Here is a 7,841-nt window from a genome sequence, read left to right as displayed (position 1 = left end):
CTGTACGTTTAAATATACAGCCCACCTGATAAATAATAAATAAATAAATAATAAAGGCAATTCTAACGAAATTATAGGGTGGTCTGTACGTTATACAGCCCACCTGATAATAATAGCTCACATTTATAATGCGCCTAATACTTTTTTTTTTAGGCGCGGAACATATTATTACCCCGGTCAAATGTATACTGTCACTGAAATAGTGCAGAGTGCAGTGAAAGCAGCGCAGACGACCGTGACCGGGCCGCGTAATTATTTTCCCACTTGAGCTCCGAACCCCTAGTATGAACTCATTTACATACAGCCAATCAGAGCTCATCTTGTCAATAACAAGCTTTATGCGTGCTAAAGATGCGAAATTCAAAACTGTGCGAAGCTCTGGGCTACACACACGTACACACAGCGCTTTGCCTATATCAGCATGCACGGTGTGCGTGCATAGGCATAGGCTTGCAAATGTTTCGTTGTGCTCTAGCATCTCTACCTTTAGCAAATTTATTACAGATCTACACCTCTAATAATATCTTTTTTAATAGGGACTTATTTCTAAAGATTTTACGGTTGAGAATTTATTATAGATCTAGACTATATTATACACCTCTAAAAGGCTCTAATAATATCAGCTTTATTTTGGTACTTCTTTTATTGCAGGAATTCTTACCTGAGAACATCACAGCAATTGCTTAAGCTGATAATATTAGAGTCTTTTAGAGGTGTAGATCTATAATATATTTCTCAACCATAAAATCTTTAGAAATTAATCCCTACAGTGGCTTCGATGACGTTAAGGCCGACACCGATATCACATTGATCTTGATCGATCGCATATCTATGACGTCATTCATGGTATAGTGCCATGGTATAGTGCACTTTACCATAGATGACGTCACGGTATAGCACATTTTTCTTACATTTAACATCATAGCAATGTTATGTTTGGTCACATGATGCGAGGTTGATCAATCATTGAACAGGATTTCATTGATTAGAAATACAATAAATAATATAAGAAAAAAAGAACGAAAAATTAGTACCTATAAAGCCTACTTTTCTTGTCTCCCTTGAGTGGTCTTTACACACAGGTCTCACCTTACAACCTTGTGATAATTGAACATGATACCGAATATGGATTTTCTTTATTACATCTTATATGTTTTTTGACATTACGTGATTATAACTTAACTGTCATTTCCTAGTAACTGTTGCTCCTTGTAGATTTTAATAGGCACCTTTATAGGGTAAGATCCGTCTCTCAACCTTTTTGTATGTACATGTATGCAATATTGATGTTCGATAATCCATATAAATGTAGGGTTGTCATTTATCTACATTAAAAGATATAACAGTTATACAGATGCATCTAACCTTAACAGGTCAAAGTCAATTGTAGGAAATAGGCAGGTGAAAATTTGAACAAAACTAGGATTAACAATTTATCACAAAGTGTTTGATGTATAGCTTTGATTGGATTTATAACATTAAGTGCTATGCATGTACTGTATATTGAAAGAACTTGATCATTTTCATAAGTTGTATATTATGACGTTGCCTTAATATTATAAAGTATAATCATGTTTTTCAGTCGAAATATGCTGTATTATAAAATGATTATGTTTTTTCTTTTCTTTTCAACCCGTCAATTTCTGTAGATATATGCATACTCATGAATTTCTTTCATACTGCCATATTGTTAAAGGTAATACAAAGTTTTGGGAAATTTTGAACGTCGGGTGGATAGTGATTCTTTACAATTTGGATATATTTGGATGCCCCTGTGGATGTATTATAAGCACCATCAAATGTAGCCCCTAAACTACTTCTGCTTTAGAGAAAAATTGAATATAACAATTTACCGGTGCTCTGATAACTTTCATGAATTTCAAATAGCGCCTACGGCCGTACAATGGTAGCTGCCACCATAAAAGTCTCAGAATAGGTAGTTGTGATATATAATTTCCGAACGGGAACAACTAATCGGTAGATTTTAGTCAAGAAACATTGTTTAATAGCTTAATTTATATCTTGACCTTGAGAGGGAGCTATACAACATAAATAGTTTATTATTTACAATTTCATAACTTTAGACTCGATTTCAACCGCGACAATTATCACTGAATATTGTAGGACCGCATATGCGTCCAATATGTTCATTTGCACCTAATTCATGACCCCATACCAAAACTTTGTATTACCTTTAATTCTGCTTCCATATTTGTATTTTGTTGATTTGATATCCGTGTTTAATGTCCATGACCTGTTTGCTTATTGTCTCCTGTCACATCCTATTAAAAAAATTCTATAGTTGTTGTCCTTTTCCCCCCTTTCGTTAATGTACTGGATACTTTGTTTAAATATGTGAATGTCTGTCTCTGCCAGTGGTGTAATGACATGAGTAATAGCGCCAACTATCGACACAATGTATGTTGGGATCCAAATATAATGTTATAAAGAACACCAATCTGAAATGTTTTTGAGCCTCGAAATGTACTCGTTATTATACCTCCATACTAAAAGTCATTAGACATTATTACCGAGTGAGTATTTACATGATGGTCGACAGCTTAATCGTCTAGTATCATGCTTCACCTGTATGAAAATGGTAGCCCGTCCATTACGACTCGAGATTTTCTCTTTTCCTTGAAGAGTGTTTCTCATTGAAGGAAGTTATACGGAAGATAGCCTGTCTATAAAGACTGATTTTCTGGACTCTTCTGAGCGGACGTTATACACAGATTTCTTCTTATAATTTGTGTTGATAACTTAAAATAATATCGTAGTAGGAATATTCTTTACTCTATAAACATGTATGCTTTGACGTGATGTGATTACCAAATTTTTGTCGATTCGTTGTTTGCTTCTTGTATAGTTTGAATTGGCACCTTGATTGCGAAAGACCCTTTTCTCGTCATCTTTTAAGATGTTGTAAGTCTTATAATGGTGAATTGCCAATTCATATTTGTTTCATATACAATCCTATTTTAGTTAGATTGGATTTGTATGCACAATTCAGCACATAATGATGGTGAATGTCCATTCTGTATAAAGTTTCTATGAAACCATATCTCGATGTGGATTAAAGACTTTCTGTTCACAAGTCTGCACATTATAATGTTGAATGTCAAATGCATTCATGTTTCATATAAAGTCATATTGAGATTGGATTTTTGTTATGGATAATTTTGTACATCATAATGGTGAATGTCAATTGTATATATATATGTCATATCATTTCATATCTATATTGGATTTGCATCATAATGGTGAGTTTCAATTGCAAAAATGTTCTATATGATATCATACTGAGATCGAATTTGTGTGCATTAGATTTACTTTCTCATTGGCGTTGTTCATTTCTGTGTACTTATATTTTTTCTTCTCCATGCGCGCCGAACACATTAGTCATGTGGAGTTGGCGCATTACAAATACTTTCTATTATTATTATTAGTATAAGTCTGCACATTATAATGTTTAATGTCCAATACATTTATATTTCATATTGTATCATACTGAGATTTGATTTTTGTGAATAAGTCTGCACATCATGATGTTGAATGTCCAATGTTTATGTTTCGAAAGATTATTTCATACTAAGATTAGAACTTTGTGAAAAAGTCTGCACTTCATAGTGCTGAATGTCCATTGCATATATGTTCCATATGATAAAATGCTGAGATTATATTTGTGTGGATAAGTCTGCACGTCAAAATGTTTATTGTCCATTGCAAATATGTTCTATATGATATTATATTGAGATTGAATTTGTGTGCATACGTAGGTACAACATATTGGTGAATGTCCATTGTATATATATTTCATATTTTACCGTACTAACATTAGATATGTGTGCATAAGTCCGCACGTCATAATGGTAAATGCCCGATGTTTATAAATGTTTCGATTTATGATTGTATCATACTGAGATTGGATTTTGGTGCATGCTAAGTATGCAATTCATAACGGTGAATGTCCAATTTTTATTTCATGAAATATATCATACTGAGATTGAATTCCTGTGCATAAGTCTGCGCATCATAATGGTGAATGTAAGTTGCATATATATTTTATATGATATCATAACCGAGATTTGGGTTTTGTGCATAAGTCTGTATATCACAATGGTGTATGGCCAATGTTTATAAATGTTTCGAATGATTATATCATACTGAGATTGAATTTGTGTAAATTGAATTTGTGTGAATCTGCACATCATAATGGTGAATGTACATTGTATATATATTTGATATTATACCACACCGAGTTTGGATTTTTGTGCATAAGTCTGCACATTTATTCATATTGTTCCAATTTTATTATATCACACTATTACGCTTTTAGGTCCAAAGAACTGCAAGATTATATCATTTATATCCCACGTACTTAACATTTGATTGATTCTAAAATGCAGAATTACACAGAGTACAAATGTCTGCACGAAACAATGATTTGGAATTCCGCCGTGAATTGGATGTTACAGTGCATATGGGGCTGCACATGTTTAAGCCAAGCATTAAATGTAAATATTCCTTGCTCTATACCCTATCCACCCACATGGTTCTGCACCCTATCATGACGCATTTCAGTAGTAAAGTTTCGCTCTCTACGGATTTGCATTGTTATGCAAAAGTTTGCGTACTGTGTGATGATTTTCTATTGTAAATATATTTGCCGTTATCTGTAGGCTTTTTATTTATTTTTTTATTGGATGTGTGTGAATAATTTTGTACAATTATTTCTTGAATGTCTGTAAACGATTTTGCCTTTAATCAAGACACAATTATTTGAGAAAAACACAACGCTGTAACACGGCTAAACTGCAAAACCGAGGCGGTTTGTATGATGACGCAGCAGTTCCATACTTTATAACATGGCTCAGTGCATACGCGCAAGTCCTTTGGTGTGCGCAATTGCCTTCCATTTACACGTTTAGCAAAACGTGCCATATCTGACCAAGCCTTTAATGCTGTAAATTTTAACATGCTCCATATATTTTCCCACTGTTAGAATTACATTTCAGTTCATAAGTCGGCAATTATTTCTTGATGAATTATCCTTTTAAATTCCCTTGAATTCGATGTTAATAGGGTATTTTCTTGCATAACTACGTATACTGTAATGGTGAATTTGTAATCGTTTGATATCATGTATGACTGTTAATATCAGATATGAGCCCGAGAATTATCAATTAAGTAAAATATGTTGTATCGTTATCTGAATACTTATACTTTGACCAAGTTTGCTTTATTAACTTCATAATTGTTTTCTTTTTCATAGGTTTTTACGTTCATGGTGTTCTTATTTATTGTGTTCATGTAATGTTTTCTTGTATGATTTTATGTTGAATATGATTGCATACATTTGATGTGTTACTGTAATAATTCTATAAAATGAGTTAGGGAGATCAAATAATCAAATAATAAGAAATAAGCATTTTAACGTGTTTTTTTTTTTAACAATCTACTCATTCAAGTTTAGTTCATTAATTTGAGATTATTTGATATCAATGTTTTTATATACTGTATTTTACATTTGTAAAACATTGCCCAATTCGGCCGTGTAGGCCGCGATGCATTGTTGTTCTTTTATTCTCAATAAAACCATTATCTATCTATCTATCTATCTATCAATTTGTTTAATTTGAAGAGCATGAATGGTAGTATTTGGGATTAAGAGAGAAAGAGAGGGATAGAGAGAGGGGTGTCTAATTGTACAGCGTATATAGGGACCGTAATAGAATAAGAGAAATGAAAAAGAGATCAGAGACATGGCTAATGCAATTATGAAACGGAGAAGAGAAAAAGAAATTGAATACGAAGTAGAAGGAGAGGTCTGGTAAAGACGGAATAGATTAATTGATGAGATGTGATTTAAAAAAAATAAACATGAGGAAAAGATTGGACTTAAAAGAGGGGGCAAGAAGGATTAAAATAATCAAAGGAGATATTCAAACGTTGTTTTCTCGCACAATTTCATTTTGGGGCCCTCAAATCAATTATGCGCGCCTCATCATCTGAATATATTTATCGGTCTTTCATATTTGAGTCCGTGCAATGGAATTCATTTGGAGACATGCAAACTAATTTGCGGGCATCGAAATTAATTAATCGGCAAATTATTCCAGTTAAAAGCATTTCGATGTTGTGTTTTTTTTCGCATTCGATTTATTTCAAGGCAAAGCAGATCGATAACGTCATACAAAGTCGTGAACAATTCCGAAGCTACGTTACTCAGATTGTTTGTAATTCCGTAGCTTCCTTACTCTGAAGGTTCAGTATTCCGAAGGTTCGTATTTCCGAAATTGAAGTAGGATATCCTCTATCGTTTTACGGAACTACGAAACGGAATAACGCAACAAATGTTTTTGAAATACCCTTCGAAACAATGTTGCACATGTTGTTCCTGCACCGATAAAACATGAACAAGTTACATATACACACCTCCCCCTCCCCCCCACACACACACACAAATATATATATAGAAGAAATTATAGAGTTCTGCTCAGAGTTGGAGAAAATACACAAAAACACAAGAAATAATGAATACCTGTAATAGGAATTTGTATACAAATTATATATGTATATCTTTATATCATAAATATATATATAGTTGTATAAATATATATAGATATTTTTTATACAACTATTTATGTATACACATACACACACACAACTTATCTTGTTTGAAATAATACTGTTTAGCTTTTTAAGGGGTATGGCTCGACTATCACATGTACTATTATCTGACCCCTTTTACCAACCAATAGTTTCTCTTCTTGTATTTTTTATGTAAACACAATGTAGGAAATATATTACTGTATTGATGTCGGTAAATTAAATCAAATCAAATCAAATCAAAATACATGTAATTTTATACCGGTTATTGCTTGAGATTGTTTTCATTGCAATTCCATTTCTATCCTTACCTGTTAACATTGAAATAGAGCGCTTCAAATACGGCGTTTTCCAAAATGATAAGGACGACCAATATTCCAAACTATTCAGTTGTCCTTCGTCTTCACTTTCCCCCTTTTATTACCAGTAGATAGACATTAAAAGAAGGATTGAAGTGAAATGGAATATATTCCTGACAAAAAAAAGGACCTATTTATCTCAATAAAGGTGTAAATTCAACATAGAATGAGACATTCACATTTGTATGTCCCATCCGTTCTTTTGTATGAAGCAGAAACACGGACATTAACGAAGAATATGGAAAAGAAAATCACATCATTTGACAAATTTGGTGTACAGTAGAGTGATGACAATATCAAGGAGAGCAATGAAAACTAGCAGAGAAATATTGCATATATGACAGGGCTTAAACACAATATCCTGATAGGAATGGTTAAAGAAAGAAAGGCAAACATTATTCATTGGCCGCAACATTCAGTATTCAACATTCAGTATTCAAAATAACAAACAAGTAGGCATTTCTTCTAATGAATATAATGTGAATATAATAAAATTAGTAGGTGAGAATTCATTAAATGTGGATGGATGTGTGTTGCAAGATACAAAAATGTGGAGTGCATTACTCTTAAGTTATTCAAACCTTCACGTAATATTCTTATAAATGCACATTAATATTTTATCCCTTATTGCTACATTCTAATAACAAAAAATACAATGTTTCCAGAAGCAAGACATGAGCATTAGGAAACGTAGACAGGAAAGCAATATCAGCCTTTGAAATTTGGTCATGGAGGAATTGTTGTCGAGCGCCCTCTCACTGTGTACCTCGCTTACGAAAAAACAACAGGCTACGATTACGGTTTCAAAAAGAAAAGACATGTGTTCAGGCACCACAAGCTAAAATCTGCATCTGCTCTTCCAATGCTTCCACT

The sequence above is a fragment of the Strongylocentrotus purpuratus genome, unplaced genomic scaffold (genome assembly GCF_000002235.5).
Source record: "Strongylocentrotus purpuratus isolate Spur 01 unplaced genomic scaffold, Spur_5.0 spur5_scaffold_20, whole genome shotgun sequence".
Classification (NCBI taxonomy): Eukaryota; Metazoa; Echinodermata; class Echinoidea; order Camarodonta; family Strongylocentrotidae; genus Strongylocentrotus; species Strongylocentrotus purpuratus.
The sequence above is the reverse complement of the archived record's forward strand: the minus strand, read 5'-3'. Positions refer to the sequence as shown.